We start from the raw sequence: 26,633 nt of genomic DNA on the forward strand, positions 1-26,633 counted from the left end.
CTTTGATCCATTCCATTACAGTTATCCTAATTCATGCTCAAATTATCTCTTCTTTGACCAATGAGAGCATCTTCAAGTTAGCTCCTGAATCCCTTTTGATGTGACCCAGAAGTCTGTGACACCTTCTGGTATGACAAGTGTTCCAGGATTATCTCATGATTTCCTGCTTTAGTTCTAGAATCAGCCATTTCTCCAAATATCCCTGAAAAAGATGATTTGTAATGCTGCATCGTAAGCATCTACCATTATTTATTTAACCAGTCCACTGTTGGGGAGGAAGAGACTTTAGATAGTTTCTAGCTATTCTGTATTAAAAATTAAGTCCTTGGCTCTTTTATAGAAATAGCATGTATGAGTTAGTGATGGTGTACTTACAAATGTTTTTTTCTATTACTTAATGTTTAAAGAAAGGCTAGTCAATAGGCCCACTTATGGCCGAGCCTATAAACCAGGGTACATTATTCACCTATTGTAGACATTTGACTCCAGGGTGAAGCTTGCAAACAATTAATTAAAAGGTGGCAGCAAATATAATATAAAACCTCTGGTGGGGGACTCTATATATTTTAGTCTCTAATACTCATCAGCCCCTAAGGAGATCCTGCTTCTTGCAACTGCAATCCCTCTCACAGTCCCTGGACATTTCATCACCAGCCAAGAGGATAAGATAAGGCTTGGTGAGAGTAGGATAAATGAAAGATTTTTCTTGATAAACTGTATTGGTGGTTCACTGATAACTATGCAAAAGGTTATAAAAGTAAAGTCACCATATCCCAATCACCCCAAAATCTGTTTGGCTGATTGGAAATATTTGGACTGTCTAAAATGTTAAAATGAAGTAAACCGTCTTCCAAATAAATGCAGTTGATATACATTTTTGAATACTAAAAGTTTTCTCTAATTTTTGAATGTGGTGTTTCTTATTTTACTTGATATATGATACAATCTGCCTTTTTCCCAGACAGAATATTTGAAAGCTCTTTTTCTAAAACTCCTGCACATAGGCAGCAACCCTTTTCGTTAGGAAGAAAATGAAATTATTATAGCAGTTTTCAGAGGGTATCGCCAATAGTGATGTCATCAATTTCCTTTATGTATTCTGTTCATGTAGCCAGGTTCTGTGGGATAAAGGTGCTATTGGGCAAAACTCATTAAATAAAGTTAGTTGCAGTTCATAGGTGTATTAAAAAACTCATCCTACAGAACAGTTAATATTCATGGTTAGCAGAGCACTCACCCTTCATATTATAGATCTCAAACATTAAATGCTTATAAGCAGAACTCAATTTGGGTTTGAAACTGTATAGAATTTCCAAGTTTTGATTTCAGTATACTTAGATCCTGCCAAAATAGAAAACTGGTGTAAATACTTTCCTGTAGGCAGTTACATTAATGTCCTTTCTTTTTGTTAATTTCTATTCATTCTGGTGAGTGCATTTTGTGATGATTATGATTGCCAAATAAAATACTAGATACCTAGTTAAATTTGAATTTCAGATATATAAGAAATAATTTTTGGTATTAGTATGTCCCAAATATTTCATGGAACGTCTTCTAAAAATGACTTGTTCTTGATCTAAAATTCAGATTTACTTGGGCATCCTGCACTAAATCTGGAAAATCTATGGATGAATAAAGCCTAATGGTGACTGATCTTTGAAAATTAAAAAGAAATACATGTTGTATAATGTAGAGCAACACTTCGAAAACTTTAATGTACATGCAAATTACCTCAGCTACTTCTTAGAAAGCAGATCTTAATTCTGCAAATTTGGAATAGGGCCTGAGATCCTGCATTTTTTTAAAAAAGTTTATTCATTTATTTGAGAGAGACAGAGACAGTGTGAGTGGGGGAGGGGCAGAGAGAAAGGGAGAGAGAGAATCCCAAGCAGGCTCCACACTGCCAGTGCAGAGCCTGACATGGGGCTCGAACCCACAAAACTGCAAGATCATGACCTGGGCTGAAACAAAGAGTCAAACACTTAACCGACTGAGCCACTCAGGTGCCCCAGATTCTGCATTTTTAACAACCTTCTGCTTGATGTTTATGCTGCTATTCCATAAACCATCATTTGTGCAAGGCTGTAATGGACATTTTTTTGTTGGTGGTTTTGTTTTTGGTTTTGGTGGCCCAGCATCTGAACTCTCTGAGCTTGGAAAATTCACTGATATGAATCTGCTTTCTTGGAAGAAAGCAAAGACCCCACACTCACTATCTAGAAACTGGCAAAGTTGTCAAATACTTTACCATACTCCTTTGCAGCCTGAACTCAGGTACATACTTACCCTCAGCCAATCAGAAGCACCTGCATGGCTTGAGTGGAGAACTAGTAACACAAGGAAGCAAGGATAGCATTCAGTTCTCTTGCAACTGTGCGGTTGTGGCCAAATTAAGTTCCCAGGGCAGTGATGGTGGTGGAGAGAAGGGGCAGAGTCCAGCATGCTGAGCAGCACCAGTGATAGCAGTCTCCTTACCATGCTTATTTCTGTGGCATGATTGTGGGCATTGTTCTTGGTTGCACAGCTCTGAGCTTGGTTCTCAACTCTCATAATGATTCTGTGAGCTAGCCACTTTCTTTACTGCTAAATCACTCAGAATTTATTTTCATTGCTTGAATCTAAGAACCCCGATGAAGATCAAGGATCTGCCAGAAGATAGTTGGTTGGCGCAGCCCATCAACTAGCAATATGTGTATGAGATTCCACTTTGGTCACCACTCAGGATGCTCTCTACATCACAAGTGAAGACAATTCTGACAGAGATACAGCCTTTTCTTGGTGGAAGGGTATCTACTTCCTGGCATACATCTCTATGCCTCTTCTGATGATGAGGTTTTGGACAATGACTAGTCTCGACTTAATAGAACTAGACTTATATGCTAACCCTGTCACTAACTACTTATGTGACTTTGAGAAAATCACTTAGCCTCTGTGAGCTCCATTTTCTTGGCTATTAAAGGGAGTAAAAAATAAAAGGAGTTAAGGCTACATGTTTATCGCATTTTTTCACATTATAATTGTATTTTTACAACCTTACTGAGGTATAATTTACACGTTATCAAATTTATCCCTTTTGAGTGTACAATTCAATGATTTTTAGTAAATTTATTAAGTTGCACAGTCATTACTATAGCCAGTTTTTATTTTTATTGTTTAAGTTTATTTATTTTGAGAGAGACAGACACAACGTAAAGTGGGGGAGGGGCAGAGAGAGAGGGAGAGAGAGAATCCCAAGCAGGCTCTGTGCTACTAGTACAGAGCCCAACATGGGGCTTGAACCTATGCAAGATCATAACCTGAGCCGAAACCAAGAGTCAGATGCTTAACCAACTGAGCCAGGCAGCCCTATATATATCCAGTTTTTAAAACATTTTCATAACCCAGTAAGATCCTTCATGATGATTTATAGTCGATCCCTATACCCACCTCTGGCTCAGGCAACCACCAAGCTACTTTCTGTCTGTATAGATTTGCCTTTCCTGGATATTTCATATATATAGAATCACACATTCATAATTATTTGTTACACTAGTTTTTTCTTCTATACGGTGAGTTTCCAAAAGACTTTTGTGTCGTTGAACTTTTTAATTGCACTGTTTATAGCACAGTGCTTTGTACATGGTGCAAGTACTCAAGATAATAAAATAAAAAAATACTGATAACTGCTTATGAAGTTGTTGTTGTGAGAATTATAGAATCTATTCGATTCTTGCTATTCAAAATGTCCCTAGGCTAGCAATATCAACATCACCCAGAGGCTAGTTAGAAATGTGGTCTTGGGTCCCATCTCAGACTTAGAACCTGAATTTTCATAAGATCTTCAGGTGATTTATATTCTCAGTAAGGTTTGATAAACAATGCTCTAGACTGTAAGTTCCGTGAGGCAGAGATTAGGTGTGGCACGTAGTAGGTACTCAATACTAGTTGTTGTATGAATAAATGAATGGTGATACATATGAAAACATTCTGTAAACTGTTTAAGGCCTATATACACAAGATTGCCAAAGAATAGGAGTGTGAATTTTTGGCTTAACTAAAATCTGTTAGAGAAACAGTTTGGACTGATCTTTTATAATGCCAGTTTATATACTGAAGCAAATCTATTCATTTTTTTAACGTTTAAATGACAATTCCAAGAGGCAACTCAGTTTAATATTTTAAAAATAATAATCCCTTAACTGAAATGGACTTTATGGTGAGTTTATTAGCATGACAGTTAATTATAAAACTTCTTACTTCTAAAGGTTGACAAGGAAAATTTATTGCAGTTCCATTTTCTATGAGATAAGACCTTGATCAACAGCTAAAAAGCCAATGTCAGACTTTAAGAGACAGGATTGGTAGATGTTATATAGTTAGTATCAACCTTTAACAAGGAAAAGCTGTCTAGTTTTCCACTTAGAGTCTGCCTCTAAATGCTTTAATTTATTCATTTAATCATTCTTCAAATCATCAAACATTTATCAAATTTGTCACTGTTTGACAAGTGCTGTGCCAGAGCTTTCTGATGGATTACCAGCTACAATATTCTTGAGGAGTTCCATATCAATACAATGATAATGGCTTTTTAACCACATAGGCTAACAAAAGATTTTTCATGCTTTATGAATTCAAGAATGTTAAAGTCTTTAAAATGCTATAAAAATTAAACCACATTAGTTATATATTTAACAAATGCAATGGAAAAAATAAAATTGTATTTTCTTGGTAAATCAGGCTATCTGGTTAACACTTACAAAATAGGAATAGTTTTTACTGAGGGTTGCTCTAAGGAATATAACAAGGATGGCCTGGTTATTTTCCATTTGCTTCTCAAGATCTATTTTTCATCTTTTTTGCCTTGCTCTATACTAGAGGCTGACCTCTACAGACTGTATCATCCAAGCCCTGTAGTTTCTGGTTGAGTCTGGCCAATGGGAGGTACCAACAGAAGTTTGGAGACTGGGAGAAAAGAGGACAAGTGTTTATTCCTCAGTCCCTTGCTGGGCCACATTTGGCAGTGGCTGCATTTCTCTATTTATAGTCACAGCGTTTGTCAGACATCCCCTTCTAAACTATAGCTCTTACACTCTTCCCCTCCCCTGCTCCTTCAGGCTTAAGCCTTCCCATTGTTCCTGGTTCTTAAGGGCTTTACCATTGCTGGTTGGTTCCCTTAACCCTTCCCACATCTCTGTAAATCATCCCTTTATTAAGCTCTTTTTACCTCTTTGGTGCGCCATCTTTAGTGTTACAAGAAGAGGCAATCAATCAGCCAGTATCTAAGGACTGCCTGCTGGGTTGGCACTGTTAAGACATATAATACATGATCCTGCTCCAGAGAGACTTACAGTCCAGTGAAGGAGATAAAACCAACACATGTGAAGCAATTAGGAATCACTACACATTGGTATCTAATGAGAGACATTTGGGTTTTTGCCACTCAGTATTCACTCTTTTGATAACCATACTCTGGTTTTCCTCTATTACTCTCAGTCAGTGTTTTTAGGTAAAGTAGACTCCCCCCTCAACAACACAAGTAATCATTCCTCTGGTCACATGTACTAATCAAAGCCAATAAAATATAAGGAGATTATTGTGGGCACTTCTGGGAAAAGGCATGTACTCTTCCACTGAGATTGCTAACAGTAAGGATTATGTGAACTGGAGCTGCCAGGAGCCACCATATGGAGCCTGAGAATGAAGCCAACGCAGAAGACAGAGCCAAGAGATGAAACGAAATAGAATTCTAATGACATTGCTTAAGCCCTTGGATCAAGCTATGCTTTAAGCTAAATATATCTTTAGTTCTTTAACTGTGTGAGCCAATAGCCAATATATTCTTTTTTGTATAAGTCAGTTTGTGTTTTTTTATTTTGTCACCTGCAACTAAAATAGCTCTAACAATTCACAAATTGGTACCAGAAGTGGGGATTAGTAAGTGAAATATGTTACAATGTTGAATCAGTTGATTCAGATGAGGCCCATTCTATACTAGGCTGGGAATTCAATTGCAAAGTAGTATGTTAAAGTGGCACCTGTTGTATACTAGAATTCAAAACATGTGCCTATCAAGTATGAAATGTGAAAAATGTTACTAAAAGGTCAGATACTACAGTACACCAACTATTACATGTTGGCATGTTGGCTTTTAGTTAGGTTCTATAAGAAAGACTCAAGATTAGAAATGAACTTAATATATCTAAGCCTAAGAGGGAAAAATACTGCTTTGTTATAGATGACCATTTTTGCTTAAGGCTGCAACCAAATAGGACAGGAACTTCAATAATCTGGAGCCATTAGGGTTGGAAAAGCCCCCAGAGAATTTTAAGGCCAATGAAGGCAAGAAATGGAAAATACTGGCACTTGGGAGAGGTCTGAACACACCCAAGCCTCTCTCAAGCAATTCCTGTTTAGAAAGGTAATAATTATCCCATTCTACTCCCTCTAGCACCACTATGCCCCTGTCCTCTGCCCCACCTTTTTGAAACAAGTAGCTATTGTTTCAAGTTGTTCTGAGGCAGAAACCAAAATGGAGGCCATTAAATAAGGAGTACACTAAGGCCTATTATGAAAAGATAAAAATACTCATGTCGGAATCTAGATGCAAAGACTGAAGGTTAAGATAACATCTAGCTTTGGCGGTTTTTCCCCCATGACATTGGCTATGTGCAAATAGACTGGAAACTTACTAAGAAGTAAAGAAAATTGGGACACCTGTCTGGCTCAGTCAGTAGAACATGGGACTCTTGGTCTCAGGGTCTTGAGTTCAAGCCCTACATTGGGTGTAGAGCCTACTTAAAAAAAGAAGTAAAGGGGCGCCTGGGTGGCTCAGTCAGTTAAGCATCTGACTTAGGCTCAGGTCATGATCTCACAGTTTATGGGTTTGAGCCCCACGTTGGGCTTTGTGCTGACAGAGCCTGGAGCCTGCTTTGGATCCTGTGTCTCCCTCTCTCTCTGCCTCTCCCCCACTCATGCTCTGTCTCTCAAAAATAAAAAAATAAATGTTTAATAAAAAAAGAAGTAAAGAAAATTGTATGATAAGAGAAACCCAAGTCTGGAGAATAAAGGCCAGTTACCCTTAGTGCTGTTTTAACACTTAATGCAGAAGTTTGGTGGCTTAACACAACTGATGTTTATTTCTCACTTTTGTAAAGTCCACTGTCAGCATTCCTGATCAGTAAGTGGCCTTCTACAAGGTCATTCAGCTACCCAGACTCCTTCTATTGCATGGCTCTCTTATGACTTTTCTCTAGGGCTTTAGAGTCCTTTCAGTGCAGCCAGAGGAAGAAAAGAGACCATAGAAGGCATACCTACTTCTTAACCTCATTGGCAAGAAGTGATTCACATCACTTCCACTCATATTCCAAAGGAGATAATTAGTTGCATGACTTTACCAAGATTAATAGGGAAGCCAGGAAATGTAGTCCCTGCCTATGCAGCTACTTGCTAGCAACAATTCTATATAACAGAAGAGGCTCACAGCTATTTGGTGCTAAATGTTAATTATCTCTGCAATAGCAAGTTACTTTTTTTTTTCAATCCCCACTGTATCAGGAAGGAGAATGTTGAAGAGGTATGACCCTTAGAAGAATTATACTCCCCATTGTCCATTACAGATATAGACAGGATATGTTCCTCCAGGCATGAAGGAACAATGGATGAGAGATTCTCCAATGGTGAACACATGGCCTCCAGATGTGTTGATCAAAGAACTTTCTCCTCCCTCATTGTAGGACGCCCTTGGTGTTTCTGTCCAACATGATATATGCTATGAATTAAAGACCACTATGTGTTTGCCATTAGTCATTTTTCCAAATATGAGTTTTGTTGCAGTTGTTTTCTTTTTCTGTCATTATATATTAAGTATTTTGTAGCTAATTTTATCTTGTAGCTTAGGTTACTAGACCTTGAGGAACTATATTGCTGTATAATAGAAAAACATGCTTATTACTCTGCTGTCCTGGATTTGGGGGTTATCTGCAGTAACTAGGTAAGAATTTGGATTATCTCTCTTTTGGGAGGAAGTGAGTATCTTTTTTGGTGGTAAATAATATTGTCGAGTGAATAGACACAAACATTTTTGAAGGCGTATGTAGTGTTAGGAATGTTTGGGGACATCCAGGAGTGTGGTATGTCTGCTGTTTTCATTACCCAGGACATATTCGCTCTTCCTCTCATAACCATACTATTTTCCTAGGTGAAATCACCTTCTTGTGCTATTCATGGATTACTGATAGACATAGCTTCAGGAATGGGCTTCTGAATCAGGCCAGGGCAATGTGAACATCACTTTCTCTCAGCAACAGTGATCGGTTTAGGAATGGGCACTTGACCTTTGCTGGTAGTGAGGATAGTGTGAGCCTAGAGCTGCTGGTTGCTCATTAGTGGAGCTTGAGAATGAAGCCAACAACAGAGGAAAGAGCAAACCTACCAGGGAGAATCCAAATCTTGATGACATAATTTGAACTCTTCAGCCAGGCCATGTCTAATAAAACTATCTTGAACTTCTCAGTTATGTGAGCCAATAAATTCCCTTTTCTACTTAAGCCAATTTGAGCTGGATTTTATGTCACTTGCAATTATACATCCTTACTGAATCAATACTAAGTTGTGTGAGGGTAGACCCATAAACAAACATACACAGGAATAAGTAAACATGAATACTTGAGAGACAAACCTAACTAGAACTAGAAGGAATAGATTGAAAGTGATTCACAGGATAAGAGGGAACTAGATTGGAGCAAGAGCTTGAAAATCAGTCCGAAGAATTTAAATTTAATGGAACAGAAAATACAGCCATCAAACTATCGAGGCAGGAAGAGATGTACTAAAAGTGAAGATTTAGAATGATTATTCTGACAGGTTAGATTCGAGTAGAAGAAGGAAGTCAGGAAGATTCTCTGTTTTCCTGCTCCTTGTGTAACATTCATGTTGGCCTCTGTGCTTCCTACTAACTCAAGCTCATCAGTTTGGCCTGAGAGCCTTTGTACTTGTTCTTTTCTCTGCCTAGAAAGTTCTTCCCCTCAGACATTTGCTTAGCTTTGTCCCTCATTTCATGCAGACCACGGTTTGAACATAACTTCATCAAAGAGGACTTTCTAGATCAATTTACCTTAAGTATAAAAAAAAACCCCACACTACTGTCATCTGCATCTTTCTACCTTGTTTTGTCCTCATGGCATTTATCACTGCATGACATTATACTGTATATGTTTGTACATGTCTTGTCATCTCCCCCACTGGAGGAACTGTAAAGAGATTCCATGAGTTCGGGACTTGTTTTATTCAGTGCTGTATCCCTGGTAAGTACAACAGAGCATGGCACATGGAAAGCCCCCAATAAAAGCGTGTTTGATGAATGAATGAGTGAAATACAGTAAAGTAGATGGGAAAAAAAATCACAAGGAGGATGAATTAGTCACTTAAATTCCTAGCACATTCCTATCATTTTAGCCAAAAACTCTGCTTAAGGCTCCCTCTTCGGCATCATCTCTCCTAAGGAGAGAATTTAGGGAAGTTCACTACCGCTAAGACAAGGACCTAAGATTCTTTCCTGGATGATTCTGGTGAGAATGGCATATTCTCCCGAGTTACCCCGTTAACAAGAAGTATCTCCAATCCCAGATTTGGCGATGTTCTTTCTCCGCCTGAGCTCCAAGTAGAGCTCTGAGAGAAAAACGAGGTGGTGGTGGCTCAAAGACTCAAACGTTCCAAATTACTTCTCTTCCCGGAGATCAGCAACCAGGTGAATTTCAGAATGCTGACACCATGGAGGAGCAAAAGTCACATGCCAGGTGGAAAAGGATACCGGGGTAATCTCCGTTGATCCTTCTTTACCACCCAGCTTTCTATCGCGGCCTGTAGAGAAACAAGCACGCCTTAACACGTCAGTGCAAAGTGCTGCTTTCACCAAGTTTCCTTCCCAGGCAGCTGCTCCCCGACCTCTCCTCTTCTCCCAACCCCCCCCCCCCCCCCCCCCCGCAACCTGCAGGCTCAGCCTCCGATTTCCGCTGATCCCGGCTGCAGGGAGTCGGGAATCCAATTACTTTTCCCAAGGGAGCGCAATCCACTCATCAGGCCGCGAAGAGGGGAGAGGGGGTCGAGCAGTCGCAGAGGCCACCCCTCCCCCGCCTGCCGGGGCCTCCCGGGCGGGGTGAGCGAAGCCGAGGAGGGGCGCGCGGCGCCGCCGCGGGAACTATTTGTCCTTCCGCGAGCCGCGCTGAGGCCCCGGCGCCGACGTAGACCGGGCTGAGTGGCAGGAGATTAGCCAAGGGCTTCCCCCGCCGCGCGCCCCCGGCCAATCGGCGCTGCGCGGGCGGTGCTCGAGGGCCGCGCACACGCACATTCCAGGGTCCACGCCTCACGCGAGCAGCCTCCGCCCCGCGCACGCTCCCCTTCCCACCCCTCCCTGTTGGCCGCACGCGCGCGTCTCCTCAGGGCCTTCTCCCAGGTCCAGGCCTGGACCCTGTCTTCTGGGCCGCAGATGCTGCTCTCTAAAGTGAAAGTGAAATGAGGAAAGAGGGCCAAGTGGTCTGTAGGGGAAGGGTAATTAGCATCTGTGTCAAGGTTTACACTACCGTTCCACCGTCCAGGCTTGCCTAACAGATGGAGTGAAGCTTCAGAGACTCACTGAGGAGGAAGAAAGAGGACCTCCCTCCTGACTCTTTAGAGAGTGGGTGGAGAACTCTTGCAGTATCCTTGAGTGTTATCCAGTAAGAAGATCTTAAACTGGTGAATTTATCATTGGGTTTTCTGTGGTGATCAGAGCACTCGCTACATCCTTTCTCCATCGGGAAGGGAAAAAAAAAAAAAAAAAGCGACACTGTTCCTGCACACACTGTCAGACTTATGAGGCCACAATTGACATACATGCTTGAAGGAGAAAGTGCTCTATTGTGTCTTGTTTTTCCGTTCGAATTATGTCCTCCTGAGACTGTGGCTGACCCTTAGGCCCATGGCCGTCCTGAATGTGATTGACATGCGTGATTAGCAGGCAAGTGAGAGAGAACCAGGGAAATTGCTATCAAAACAATTACATACAGGGACATCTGAACAATGGCTTGAGAGCCCCCAGGGACTTAGAGACCATCCTAGCTCTGCCACGGATGCCCTCTGGGACTGTGGCCAAGTCAGATCATCTCTTTGTGTCTTCGTTTCCTCCTGGTAAGTTAAAACTATTCTTACTGCTGCCTGTCTCAAAGTATATTATAAAAATAAACTTAGTTAACAGATGAAAACATTGAAGGTTTTGTTTGCGGGGGGAGGGGGGGTGGTGGTTGAAAGGCATTCTCTAAACAGAAGATTCTGCAAAAGGAAGCCATTTGAGTTTCAGCCTACAATCTGGTCATTTCAATTAAATTTAATACACATGTGTTGAGACTAACTCTGTAGATGCAGAGTTCTGTGCTGGGTGCTAAGTGGTCTTCATAAAATTTATACTGTAGTAAAGCTATGCTAATTCCTGCAATCTCAGACGTTCTCTCATGTCTGTGCCAGTTCCTATCCCTAAGTCTTTTGGCCATTTTCATTCTCTAGTTGTGTTCAAGGGCCACAAAGCTATAGGTACAGAGCGATGCTGCAGCTGGGGCTCCAGTTGAGCCTAAGCTGTGGCTTGGGGTTCAGACATATCTGGGTATGTCTGGGGAGCTGATGGGGCAAGGGCCCCAAAGCCTGTTTCCTGGAGTGACTGAGGAGCTTCCTGCGACAGAACATGTCTGTAGTGAAGGAGCCAAACATACTGAGCTTCAGCTAGCAACAAAAAGACTAAATCTTGAGAGAGGAGAGGTCCTTCTGTGTCCGGTCCCGTGTCCCTGGCCCTTGTCTGATTACAGTAGGTGTGGCGAAGAGATGGAAGAGGGGAAAGAACTTGGAGAGACGCTATAGGTGACAGCTGAAAGATGTTTCAAATTTTCACATCCCACATTTCACATCCAAACACATGCTCTTACCTTTACAAGAAAGGATCAAGCTATCAACAAAAGTGTAAGCAACAGAAAGTTTGACTAGAGGTAGCTTTTGAAAGATAAGGAATTTATTTCATTAAATAAGAAGTTTGGAGGAACGTGGTTCCTGTATTGGTTAGTTGAGTAACTCAAGGATGTTGTCAAGGACCCAAGTGGATTTCTTCTTTCTGCTCAGCCATCCTCAAATGATACTTTCCTGCTGTCTCCTTCAAGGCTGCACCATAGCCTCTGCATTTTTGGTGTCAAGGGCAGTAAGGGCATCCTGCAAAGAAGAGGGATATTGTCTCCCTCCTCTTTCTTTCTCTGTCTTTATCTTTCTCATAATAAAGGAAGGTAACCCTTACTAGAGTCCTCTGACAGAACTGAATCCCATTGGACAGAATTGTGTCACATACACATCCTAAACTAACTACTTGTAAAAAGAATGATGCCAAACATAATTTCTCCCTCATGCTGGGGAGAGAAATCACTTACCGTGAGCATGTGGGAGGATATAATTCAAATAACATCAGATTTTGTTGGGGAAAAAAAGAAGGAAAAGTGGCTGTGGTTTAGGCCTCAGTAGGTTCCTTCAACTTTCCTTTCCTCTACAAAATGTTTCTGTATCTACTCTCCTTAATCACTTCTAAATTTTTCTATCTTCCTTCATACTCTTTTTTTTACTATCTCAATGGAGAGGTGACTCAGCTCCATTTCAGGATCTGGTGCTCCATCTGTCTCCCTATCTAAGACCTTGCTCTTATCCTAGCCCCTCCCACTGGTCCTCAAGCCACATGCAGTTGCTGTTCCAGCTAGCACTCCACTAGTGAGGATCTGAGATCTGAAGCTCCTTTTGTTCTGCCGGGAGAATCCAGATTGAAAGATGCAAGAACTCATCCAGGTCCTATCCTGTGAGGCTAGAGTACGGGTGAGAGATAGGGACTAAAGACAAGCTTTACGCTTTTCTATACCTGGGACTTTCCTGTCTGCCTTAGAATTATAGGAGTCCCAAGTGGTATCCTCAGCTACTAGATTTCACACTGCTTCCATTTTACCCTTTCCCTCCCCACCATACCAATCCTGGAGATTGGATTCCACTTTATGTTTTTGAGTTACAACCTGGTGGAACTCTGATAATGGCTTGGCTTGAACCTGAAACTTGTTACATTTCTTTCCTGTACTCATATTCATTCATTTTTTTTCACTCAACAAATATTAAATGTTGACTCTATTCCAAGTACTGCACTATGTGCTAGGGAGACATTGGCAAATAAACTGGAGTTCTCTGCCTTTGATGAGTTTACATTCTAGTGGAGGGTCTTTGTTACTCCACAAGGCATGGCATGAAATTGAAGGCTATCTCACAGGGACCTTAAAAGCAAGGCTGGGTCATTAACTCTATGCAGCATAACCTATGTTTTAATCCTTCACAAACAACTACCACTATTAGTCGAAATTATTTTGATCTTTACACAGCTCATAAGGTATCTTTTCACAGAGGCCGCTGTTTCAGACAATTACACTTTCCAACAAGATAAACACCATGTAGGGCAATGCACTTGTGGTACAGTTTGCTTTATTAATAACATGTCTTGTCAGCTGAGCAGTCTAGGCTATGGATGGATGATTACAGCAAAAAATGGAGCCTGTATCTGATGCAAGTTTATGTATCATCAGAGTTGTTACCCTATCTCTGCTCACAGTGAGGAAACTGCCAGATTTTATTCAACAGAATGGTTTGTAGATGCATTGGCAGGAGATAAAAATATTTACTGTTAACCTGCTTTCCTTCGGCTATACTTGCCTGAGGATATATACTAAGACAAAATTTTAACTTTTTTAACATTTTCAAAATTTACTCATGTTTATTTCCACTTTCATTTTTAGTAGAAAATACGTTCTCCAAAGAAGTGTTATACTATATTGAAATACAAAACTTCTTATGTATTTTCAACTAATAGCACTTCTGCTTCAGATGGTGTCATGGACCCTAAGTGTCTAATTTATCTTGACAGTGTCTGAAATAGAAGTAAACCAATTCAGACTGCAGGTCCTAAAATACAAGTCCAAGAAGGTGGATGTAGCACAAGTGAAATGAGAGCATTTAAATGAAATATGAACTCTAGTCAATCTGAATGAATTCCCTTAGCACCTCAGTCCAGAAAAGAACCTGTACAGGTTTTAAACTTCACTTAACTTATGATGAAGTGCATGACCCAAAGTGAGTCAATTAATTAATCTCTGTGTCTTGGTGTCCCTGTTTTTACAACAGGGTTAACAAAACCTGTAGTGCACTCATACTTGGAATTTGGGAGAAAAGAGAATTGCACCTTTTCTGAAATGTAGCTGATAATTATCAATCAATTATCAACAGGAATTTATGGAGCCTTGTACTTACCCATCATTATAGGCACAGAGCCTAGCAAGCCTTACACATAAATGAAAGGCTAAAGAAATTTTTGTCTCATGAATGAATGAGAAAATCAGTGAGCCACCTACTATGTGCCAGATCCTGGGCTATGGAAGACCTGAGATGCATCCCTGCCTTTAAGAAGCTCTCTAGTGAAGTAAGACATATATATTAAAAAGTATTTAACAATTAAGGTTTGAAATGCCAAATAAATGTTATGGTCCATCATCCTCAAACTAGAATTCTCAGATTCTCAGCTTCATTCCCTAAAATTGACCTGCTTGAGAATATGCCTATGGTTTTGTGTGTGTGTGTGTGTGTGTGTGTGTGTGTGTGTGTATAAAGGTCATAGAGTATGTTTAATAAAACACTTAAATATAGAAATATATTTCATTAGAATAATATTCTGTAGGGAGGTGGAATTGAAATATATTGAAATATAAGTTCAAGGGGGAAAAGATATAAAACTGTTAAAGATTAGGAATTTATTTATATTCTTTTTATATTTGTATTGAGGTATAACATCCATAGAGTAAACTGTACAAAGCACCACTTAAATCAAGATATAGGCTCCCTCTATGAACTTTCTTAGTTAATCTCCTTTCCCCACCCCAGAGATAACCATGATTTTGACTTCTCATGCCATAGAGTACTTTAACCTGTTCTTGGAAGCTGTATAAATGGAATTATACAGTATGCTTTCCTTTGTGTCAAGCCTCTTTTGTTCAACATTATGTCTGTATGAGGCATCCGTTGTTGCATACACCAGATTTCATTCTTTTTAATGATTACAAAATAGCTATTCTCAAAGTCTGAGTGGTCTGAGGATTCTTGCTGGAGGCTGGGGTGCCTGAGATTTTCAGGGGGTCCATGAGTCAAAATTATTTTTATAATAATTTTGGATTTTAATTATTTGCCTTTTTCAGTGCATTGATGTTATTTAATTCATGATGCAAAAGCAATGATGGTTAAAACTGCTGGCATCTTAGCATGAATTTTTCCCTTGGGTCCATACTCTTTGCATCCTCTTTGAAATATCTTTGCCTAACTTAAAGACACAGATATTTTCTCTCATGTTCTTTTCCAAAAGTTTTATAATTTTAGATTTTCCATGTAGGACTGTGGCCCAATTCAAGTTAATTTCTGCATATGGTGTGAGTTTAAGATCAATAGTCCTTTTTTTTTTTTTCTTAATATGGATGTCCAGTGTCCAATTGCTACAGGACTACTTACTGTCAAAATGACTCTCTATTAAATCACCTTGGCACTTTTCTCAAGTTGACCATGTATTTAAATTTTTTTAAATGTTTATTTATTTTTGAGAGACAGCAAGAGACAGAGCATGAGCGGGGGAGGGGTGAGAGAAAGGGAAAAGCAGGCTCCAGGCTCTGAGCTGTCAGCACAGAGCCCAATGCGGGGCTCAAGCCCATGAACTGTGAGATCATGACCTGAACTGAAGTCTGGCGCCCAACTGTCTGAGCCACCCAGATGCCCCAAATTGACCGTGTATTTATTGGTCTGTTTCCAGACTTTGTACTCAGTTTCATGATCTATATCTTTATCCTTTAATAATACCACAATTTGGGGAGAATTGTTATGTTAATGTTGAATCCTCTGATCCAGAAACATGGTATATTTCTTCATTTATTTAAGTATACTTTAATGTCTTTCAACTATGTTTTGTAGTTTCTAATATAAAGAATTTTTTTAGATTTATTCATAATTATTTTTTGGTGCTACTGTAAGCAGAGTGGCTTTTTAAATTTCATTTTACAATAGTTTGCTGTTAGTATTTAGAGATATATATTTAATGTTCTCTTTAAACAGATTGTTATATATAAACCTTGTATCCTGTGACCTCGCTAAATTTACTTATGGGTTCTAGAAATTGTTTTCTAGAGTCATTAGGATTTTTACATTAATAATCAAGTAACTTTCAAATAGGGACAATGTTACTTCTTCCTTTTTAATCTTACTGACATGTATTTCCTTTTCTTTTCCTCTTACAGTGACTAGGACTTCTAGTAAAATGTTGAATATAAGTTGTGATAATGGCATGTTTGCTTTGTTCCCATTGTAGGGCAAACGTTCAGTAATTCCACTAATTATGTTGTAGGTGTTTTGTAGATGCCCTTTATTCACTTGAGGAAGTTCCCTACTATTTCTGGATTGCTAAAAGTTTTTATCAAGAATGAATGTTGGATTTTGTCAAATGCATTTTCTCAATCTATTGAAATGATATTGGTTTTCTTTTTTAGTGAATTACGTTGTTATAGTAAATTACATTGACTAGTTTTAAAATCGTAAATTAATCTTGCATTTCTGGGATAAATCCTACTAAGTCTTGAAGTGTTACTCATTTTATGTACGATTGATTTGCTTTGCTATTGTTTGTTATGGATTTTGCCTCTATCTCCACAAAGAATATTGGTCTGTAATTTTTTTTATACCATCTCTGTCAAGTTTTGTTATTCAGCTTATGTTGGTGTTTTAGATTTCTAAGGTGCTGTAACAAAATACCATGGACTGGGCTTAAACAACAGAATTTATTTTCTCACAGTTCTGGAGGTTTGAAGTCCAAGATCAAATTGCTGGCAGGTTTGTTTTCTCCTAAGGCCTCTCTCCTTGGCTTGTAGATGGCCATCTTCTTACTGTGTCCTCACATGGCCTTTCTCTGTGCAACCACATGCCCCTGGTGTCTCTTCCTCCTCTTATAGGGACACTAGTTATATTAGATTAGGACTCTAACAGGATTGTTTTAATTAAATCACCATAACAAGGACCTTATTTCCAAATATGTTTATATTCTGAAGTAATAAGGGTTGGGACTTCAACATATGAATTTTTAGTGGGGGTGGGGGGACACAATTCAGCCCATAACTGTTGGCCTCATAAAATGAGTTGGATAGTGTTCTTTCCTCCACTCTTTTGTGAAAATAATTTGTGTAACTTTGTTGTTTTCACCAGTGAAACTATCTGGCCCTGGAGTTTTCTTTGGGGGAAGCTTTTCCAGAACAATTCAATTTGTTTATTGGATATAGGTCTATTTAGATTTTTTGCTTTTCCTTGTCTCTATTTTGGTACATGGAAAATTTCAAGAAATTTGTCTTTTTCATCTATTTTGTTGAATTTGTTGTCATAATATTGTTTATAATGTTGTCTTGTTATTCTTTTAATACCTGTAGGATCTATTTTGACAGCCAGTTCGTTTTATTTTACTTATATATTTAATTTTAGAGAGAGCAAGTATGAGTGGGGGAGAGGGGAAGAGAGAAAGAGAGAATCTTAAGCAGCCTTCAGGTTGAGCATGGGATCATGGGATCATGACCTGAGCTGAAATGAAGCCTTGGTTGCTCAGTGGACTGAGCCACTCAGGCACTTCCATACAATTTGTTTTAAACCCTTGTTTTTAACAGTCATGTCCGGGTCCCCTGGGGGGTTCAGTCAGTTAAGTGTCCAATTCTTAACATCAGCTCAGGTCACGATCTCATGATTTGTGGGTTTGGGTCCTACATCAGGCTCTGTCCTGACATTGTGGAGCTTGCTTTGGATTCTCTCTGTCTCCTCCTCTCTCTGCCCTTTCCCCACTAACTTACTGTGTTTCTCTGTCTCTCTCTCTCTCTCAAATAAATAAACTTTAAAAAATGTATTAAACAGTCATATCCATTTTAAAGAACTCTAGAAGGAAAAGAATCAAAATTCATTTGGTTGGCTTTTCCCTATAAAGCATAAAATAACCTTGTCAATTTCTACAGAAAGGGATTTTGATTGAGAGTGCACTTAATCTATAAATTTGTTTGGGGAGAATTGCCACCTTAACAAAATTAAAACCCTCAATCCATGAACATGGTATATCTCTTTGTTTATTTACATCTTTTTACATGTCTTTCCTGAGGAGCACCTGGCTGGCTCAGTAGGTTGAGTGTTCAACTCTTGACATTGGCTTAGGTCATTATCTCATGGTCATGGGATTGAGTCCCACATTGGGCTCCATGCTGGGCATGGAGGTTGCTTGGAATTCTCTCTGCCCCTCCCCCACTTACACGTTCATGTGCTCTCTCTCAAAAAAAATTGAAAATAAATAAAAATAAATTTCTCTCATGAATATATCACAGTTTTCAGGATACAAATCTTGCACAAATTTTGTTGGATTTATTCCTAAGCATTTTGCATATTTTGTAAATTGTATTATTTACATTTCAATTTCCATTTGTTAGTTGCATATATTTTTATATATTGACATATCCTGTGAACCTGATAAATCCACTTATTAATTCTAGCAGTGTTTTTGATATTTTTTATATACATAATTATGTCACCTGTGAATAGAGAGCTTTATTTCTGTTCAATGTGTATGCTTTTTATTTCCTTTTCTTGTCTTATTTCACTGGCTAAATTCTTGAGTACAATGTTGATTAGAAGCAATAAAAGCAAACATTCTTGCCTTGTTTTCCATCTTGGAAGGGAGAACATTTAGTTTTTTATTTTTAGTTATATTAGAAATAGGTGTTTCATAGTCTTTTATCAGATTGAAGAAGCTTCCTTCCATTCATAGGTTGCTGACATTAGTAGATGTCTTTGTAATATTATATATGATGAAACAGGAAGTACACATGAAGTACTTCTACTCCATACAGGAATATGATGATTGTCTCAAGAAAAACCACCTGTGCAATTGAATTGTGGACTGAACTGGTTGGTTTTTTTCATAGGACACCATTTTTACTTGAGAAAAGCAAAGACAAACTATGATTACTTTGACTTAGTTATTTGACAGATATTTTGTTTAAAAAAAATGGAGTGAATCGTTACTTCAAGGCAAATTGACTATATTTGTTGACATTGATAAAATTTGCATTTTCAAGCAAAAATAGAATTTTGGAAAATTTACATTCACTGTCCTGGGCTTAACATCCTCCCAGTACTTCACAACTTTTCTTTTGAGATTGGTGGTGATATTAACAAATGTTATTTTTCTGACATACAATTAAGTGTGTTAGTATTTGTAAGATCTGCGTATATTAGTGAACCATTATTTTAAGAAACTACCAATTACCAAGTTTTGATATAGTATTAAGAAGATAATTCAGAATTTTCTGAAAAGACTATTAGAATAATCTTTCTCTTTTCCACTATATATCTTTGTAAGGCCAGATTTCCTTCATATACCTTAACAAAAGAACATATTGTAATGGAATGAAACAGAGCAGATATTACAATGCAATTGTCTTCTATTATGCCAGATTTTAAAAGATTTGAAAACATGTAAAAATAATGCTTTTACTTTTTACTAATATTTTTGTCTGGAAGATATAGTCATACATAAAAATAAGTACATTAACAGGAGCACCTGGGTGGCTCAGTTGGTTAAGCATCTGACTCTGGCTCAGGTCATGGTATCATGGTTCATGAGTTTGAGCCCTGCATCAGGCTTGTTGCTGTCAGTGAGAAGCCCACTTTGGATCCTCTGTCTCTCTCTCTCTGTCTCTCTCTGTCTCTCTCTCTCTCTCTCTCTCTCTCTCTCCGCCCCTTCCCTCCTTGTGTGCACATGCACACACGCTCTTTCTCTCTTTCTCTCTCTCAAAAACAAATAAACATTAAAAAAATATGTACACTAACATGTAGGGGATTTATGATTGTTTTTTAATTTTAGTAAAATATAAATTAAAAAATTTACCATTTTAACTATTTTTAGGTGTATAGGTAAAGGGCCTTAAGTACATTTATATTGAGTAACCATCACCACCATTCTTCTCCAGAACTTTTTCATCTTCCCAAACTGAAACTCTTTATGCATTAAACAGTAACTCTCTATTTGCCTTTCTTTCTGGCCCTTGGCAGCCACCATTTTCTTTTCTGTCTCTATCGATTTGACTACCCTAGGTACCTCCTTTAAGTGAAATCATACAATTTTTGTGTTTGTGTGTCTGGCTGTTTTCACTTAGCATAATGTCTTCAAGATTTAGCCATGTCATTATTGTTATTTTAAAAATAGGTTAATAGACATTTTGAAAATTTCTCAGTCCAGTTTTTAACATTACCTATGTTGATAGAAATGCCCAAATAGATTTTAAAAACTCTTTGGTGTCCTCAATAACTTTTAGGAGTATAAAGGGGCCTTGAGACCAGAAAGCTTGAGAACCATTGCTATGTAATATCCCAGTATATGTATGCATGTTTGTATGTATGTATGCATGCATTTGAGTACCATAATGTACTTAGCCATTCTACTGCTGAGGAACAGTTGGGTTTTTCTTCAGTTTGTGGCCATTATGGATAAAGTTGCTGTGAATATTTTTGTATATGTCTTGTGGGGAACCTCTATACTAATTTCTGGCTGATGTCTGGGAGTGGTATGGCTGAATCTTTGTGCCTTTTAAAAATGAATAATAGTGGGGGCTGGGGGAGAGGGGAAAGTGGGTGATGGGCATTGAGGAGGGCACTTGTTGGGATGAGCCCTGGGTGTTGTATGGAAGCCAATCTGACAATAAATTATATTTTAAAAATAAATAAAATAAAAATGAATAGTAGTGGATACCAAACCTTTATTGTATTTATGTCCCATTGGATACATTTCAAATAATATTGTGCAGTAGACTTATTTCAAATACTACCATTTATAATATACAGGATATTTATTGTTTGCATTTGTTTAAACTTATGATGAGGGAAGTCTGGGTGGCTCAGTTGATTTAGCATCCAGCTTCGGCTCAGGTCATGATCTCACGGCTCATGGGTTCAAGCCCTGTATTGGGCTCTGTGCTTACAGCTCAGAACCTGGAGCCTGCTTCAGGTTCTTTGTCTCCCTCCCTCTCTGCCCGTTCCCTGCTCACTCTCTGTTTCTCTCTCAAAAATAAACATTAAAATAAACTTGTGAAAATTATAGATATTAACTTAAGCATGTGTGAGAGCATGCATCACTTAAATACATTATTTTAGGAGGTACATGAGTAAACTGTTTTGAAGATTACTAGACAGTAGACCCTTTAAGAGTTCAGAGGAAAAGCCAGATGATTGAGTATAGTGAAAATCTCCTTTTCTTTCCCTCTCTCTTCCCCCTTTTGCTGTCTTCCTTATTATTCGACCAGTGATTTGACAGATACTTACTCAACAACCTTTTTAAATTTATTTTTTAGAGAGAGTGTGCAAATGGGGGAGAAGGGCAGAGGGAGAGAGAGAATCTTAAGCAGGCTCTACACCCAGCAGGGAGCCCGCCACAGGGCTCTATCCCATGACCCTGGGGTTACAGCCTGAGCTGAAATTGAGAGTCAGATGCTCAACCCACTGAGCCACTCAGGTGCCCCTACTCAACAACTTTTATTTGCCAGATAATCTGCTATGCATTGGGAATATAGCTATGAACACGATAGACAAAATTTGATTCACAGTTTAGTGAGGAAAATAGTAAACATAAAAATAAGTAATTGAAATAACTACAAATGATGTAAATGTTACAAAGGAAACAGATAAGTGCTATGATAGGGTATAGTGGTAGCATTTGCTATTCTGTAGGATGGTTATGGTGGCTTCATGTTGGAGAAGCTGACGGTGCCTGAAAGCCAGGAGGAGAGCATTCCAGGCAGAGGGTCTCATACTGAGAACATTAACAAGGCTTTGAAGAAGGAGAAGCTTGGAATGTTCCAAAAACTGAAAGCAGGCCACTGTAACAGGATTATAGTCAGACTGGGAGTCTTTTTAAAAAAGAATTTACATCGTCAACCCTTATAGGTATCTGTACACAAAATCTATAATCGATACAAACTGTATAATAAGGTAATAATAAAATTTAGAAAACATGCTAATGTTCATGAAAAGTGATAGAAGTACAAGTCTCTACTCTCCCCTGGAAAGTAGACAAGAGACAAGGAGACAAGACAGGAAGCCTCAGGAAATAAAACCATGGTAGCTTTATCTGCATCAGCACCAGCACTGCTATCATCCTGGCTGGAGTATCAGCATGTTGAGGAGTATCAGGTTGTGTCTTATTAATTTTTTGTATCTCCAGTGCTTTGCATTTTGCTTGGTCTAAAGAATCTTAATCCATGCATGTCTTAAGGGAAGGAGAAATAGGAACTAACATTTATATAGTACCAACCTCTGTGCTGGATCAAATTAAAGTTGAAAGACAATACTGAGGAAAAAAAGGCAACATGCACAACAGACAATAGGTTGATATGCTTAATAGACTTTAAAAATGAGCATATTGATTAAGATAATCTGTTCCGGAGAAAGGTATACTGTTTTGAAGGCAAATTAGGGATAGGGTGGGTATTTTACTTGGTAAAGGGGAGCCAAAACATGAGACAGAATGAGGCAGGGAGGAGAGAGAGTGAGAGAGACAGGATGAATGAATGAATGAAGAATATGAGATGTCTTTGTAGCTCATTCCTAATCTGGTGCCCCCAAAGCTGACCTACAGATGTTCCCCCATCATATTTGTTCTTTTTCACTGGTCTCATACTAAGGGTGCAAATATACACAAAGGAAAAGACACATCCCTTTCACACTGTCCAGCTTCAGGGAGAATGACAAAGGTGCAAGTAACCTGTTAATTGAATGTAGACTCCATGCTGTACATACTATCTTTTAAAAAAACTTTGCTAGAACTTGTACTAACATACATATATTGTGTGTATTTATTACCATAGTTTCATTGGTTACAGAATATACTCCTTTGTATTTTAAGGAGGAAATGAGCCAATTTTTGCATACATGATTTTTTCCTATTTTAACCAAGCTAATTTCTGCTAAGTTAATGTGTTCAACAAATATTGGGCACCTACTATGTGCCACTGGTCCAAGGACAGCATATAGAGCAAGGGTGAATAAAACAAAATCTGTGGCTTCATGGAGTTTTTATTCCAATGGGAATGAGGGCAGGACAGATGATAAACAGATAAGGAAGTAAATTATATAACATAATGTCAGGTAGTAATAAATATTATGAAGAAAAATAGAGCAAAGAAAGTATGTATGCTTAATGTCAAGAGAAGCAAGATGGGGCAAAGGATGTTGAATAGAGCTCATCTCTAGCCAAGAACATCACAGCCATGTGGACCCTAACCCTATTCATTCCCACAGCACCCAGGCTGATTTTCATTTACTTAATGTTTAGGTAAAATTGAGTTTGTCAGAACAAGACCTGGAATTCAAATGGTAATATAGATGGTGATAAATGCCTGAAAATAAAAACGTGTCAAATGTCATCAGTTCCCATCTGTGCTTTCTAATTTGTTGACAAACCAATAGCTGAAATAAAAAGAGGAAAGTACAGTTCCAGGTGGTTTAGTATAACAATGAAATGGTTGCTTTGAAGGAATAGAAGATAGTGCAATCAATAAAATTTGAAAAATGCAACCCTCAGAGGTCTAGAGCTAGTATTAGTGCGAAACTAGTTTTGTTTATATTGATACCCTTAAAAAGTTTCTTACCGAGATTACCCATGACAAACTAATACCACAGTCAGTGGTTCATTCTCTCTCCTAAACTTACTCTGTATTTATCCCCAAATTTTCTCCCTTCCTCCCTTTTCCCTTCCTCTTTCTTCCCCCTTCTTTCTGTTTTCTGTCTAGACTTCATGTAATCTTATCCAGAGCCGTGGCTTAATAAACCATCTATATACCAGTGACTCTAATTTATATGTTTAACCTTGTTTTCTGTCCTGAGTTCTAGGCTAGTATATCTAATTGCTTACTCGATATCTTTACTTGTATGTCTAATAGGTATTTCAAATTAAATGTGGTTAAAATAGTAGATTTGACTTCCATCTGCCTTCCCCACTTCCCAATTATGGACCTTCCTAAATATTTCCTTCTCAATAAATTGTGCCTCTATAATTTATCCAATTGCATGGTACAACTATCTTGATTTCTGTCTTAAATCCACACCCCATATCCAATCCATCAGTAAGTTTATTTAATGGCTCTAATCCCAAACTGTGTCTGGAACCAACCATACCTCATCATCTCCACTTCAATAGCCTTAGTTAAAAGATGTTGTATCTTGCCAAGTCTGTTGCAAGAACATCCTACTCGGTCTCCCTCCCCGCTGCAGGTGAACCAAGGCTGCTGGGCTTACAGGGAGTTGAGGACCTATTGTGAGAACAAGGCTTAGAGTGCATGGTGTCTGCACTGGAAGAACCACAGTGAGGTGGTCATTGGACTTGGGCTGGGTCTGTGAGGTTGCTGAGGGACTATGCACTTTGGGTGCACAGTTGGGGCAGAGCCAGAGGTTCCTTCCCACACACTTGCACTACTGATAGATGATGTAGCAGGAAGTAGAAAAAGCAAAATGCAACAATCTGGAACCAGGAAGGCAACCTCTTTTCTTTTCTTCAATGACCTTCCCATGGTCTCTACTGATAAAGTTTAGTTGTGCTAACTATAAGGGGGAGATGTTGCAGAGAGTGAATGAAGGGTGAATTTAGAGCTGAGAAGCAAGAAGTTGATAGCTGGCACAGTATCTTTCAAAATAATAAATGAATCGTAACTATCTTCACAAATCACCATAGTATAAGGGTGCCTGGCTGGCTTAGTTGGTAGAGCTTCCAACTCTTGATCTCAAGGTCATGAGTTCAAGCCCCACATTGGGCATAGAGCCTACTTAAAACATAAATAAAAGTATAAGGTGTATAATTGTCTTTATTTCTGGGATTATTAATAAATTATATGGAACTGGAATTTAAATTTAGAAAGTACAATTTGCATGTCTTTGTTCCCATTCTTTTTTTTTTATTTACTTTGAGAGAAACAAAGACATCATGAGTGGGAGAGGGGCAGAGAGAGAGGGAGACAGAAAAATCCCAAGCAGACTCCTCACTGCCAGCTCAGAGCCTGATGTGGGACTTGAAGTCACGAAACTGGGAGATCATGATCTGAGCTGAAACCAAGAGTCGGACCTTTAACCTACTGAGCCACCCAGGTGCCCTCTTTCTTCCCATTCTTGTGTCAAGCTTCTTCTATAAACTTTATTGTTACCATTAATAACAAGAAATCCAAAATAATACATCCTGGAAACTGGTGGAAGGGTGAGGGGGAGATTCCTAGGCATCAAATGCCTGAGTCCCTGAAGCTGTATCTAGCAAATGCTTGGGCATAGGGGTGGGCATGGGCAGCAGTGCTTGATGGTTAGATGAATTAATAAAATTCATCTTTCAAAGTGATACTGTATAAGTGATAAAACTCTATCTGCTTTTCCTGTGTGAGTCACTCTTTAAGAGCAGAACTTGTCTGTTGGCCCAAATTTGTTCATCACAATAGCTACCTAGCCAAAATTAGTCTCAAAGGTTGTGTTAGGGGAAGGTAAGATTTGAGAGAAGAGTTAAGGCAAGAGATGATATGGACTGAATGTTTCTATCCCATCCTGCAAGTTCACATGCTGGAGCCCTAACCCCCAGTGTGGCTGTATTTGTAGATGGGGCCTCTAAGGAAATAATTAAGGTTAAATGAGGTCATAAGGGTGAGATTCCCTTCTGATAGGATTAGTGTCCCTCTAAGAAGAAACACCAGAGAACTTCCTCCCCCACCCCATGCATTCACTGAGGAGGCCCATATATGCCTATATTGGCAAGATGGCCATTTGCATCCCAAGGGGAGAGTGCTTATCAGACACAAACCCTGCTGGCATCTTGATCTGGGACTTCTTGTCTTCAGAACTGTGAGAAAATAAATTTCTGTTGTTTAAGCCACCCAGTCTGTGATATTTTGGGATGGCAGGAGGTAAGAATAAAAGACACTACAAAAGAATAAATAGAATGAGACACTATCTAGAAAAGGCAAGATTGGGGGGTGCTATATATAGGCAAGGGGCAGCATGAGTATCCAGGATACTTGTGTAAATGGGAGGTGGGGAAGAAACATGAAACAGAGTGGAGGAATAGCAAAAACAAATTTATTTCTTTTTTTAATTACTATTTTTTTTTAATGATTTCTGGAATAGAATTTAGTGATTCATCACTTACACATAACACCCAGTGCTCATCCCGACAAATGTCCTCCTTAATGCCCCTTTCCTATTTAGCTCATCCCCCCACCTAATATCCCGCCAGCAACTCCCAATTTATTCTCTATATTTAAGAGTCTCTTATGTTTTTATATTATTTTTGTTTCCCTTCCCTTATGTTCATGTGTTTTGTATCTTACAATCCTCGTATGAGTGAAATCATATGATAGTTGTCTTTCTCTGACTGGCTTATTTCACTTAGCATAATACATTCTAGTTCCATCCACATTGTTGCAAATGGCAAGATTTCATTCTTTTTGATCACGGAGTAATATTCCATTATATATAGATACCACATCTTC

The 26,633-nt window shown here is 38.8% G+C and overlaps 1 protein-coding gene and 1 long non-coding RNA gene across 3 annotated transcripts in view; one reads left to right on the forward strand and one right to left on the reverse strand.

The window, feature by feature from the left end:
- Positions 1–9,243: 9,243 nt before the first annotated feature.
- On the reverse strand, positions 9,244–10,444 carry LOC102901467. Its single transcript, XR_002742917.2, has 2 exons — positions 9,965–10,444; positions 9,244–9,837 (listed from the first exon to the last, which is right to left on the reverse strand). It is a non-coding gene; the product is annotated as an uncharacterized LOC102901467 (long non-coding RNA).
- The window catches only part of ZNF280D (zinc finger protein 280D), a 327,277-nt gene continuing 311,043 nt past the window's right edge, over positions 10,400–26,633 (forward strand). For both annotated transcript variants that reach the window (XM_045059258.1, XM_011282887.4), the window contains exon 1: positions 10,400–11,142. The gene's annotated coding sequence lies outside the window, so the exon portion shown is untranslated. The remainder of the gene's footprint in view (positions 11,143–26,633) is intronic.

The sequence above is a fragment of the Felis catus genome, chromosome B3 (genome assembly GCF_018350175.1).
Source record: "Felis catus isolate Fca126 chromosome B3, F.catus_Fca126_mat1.0, whole genome shotgun sequence".
Lineage (NCBI taxonomy): Eukaryota > Metazoa > Chordata > Mammalia > Carnivora > Felidae > Felis > Felis catus.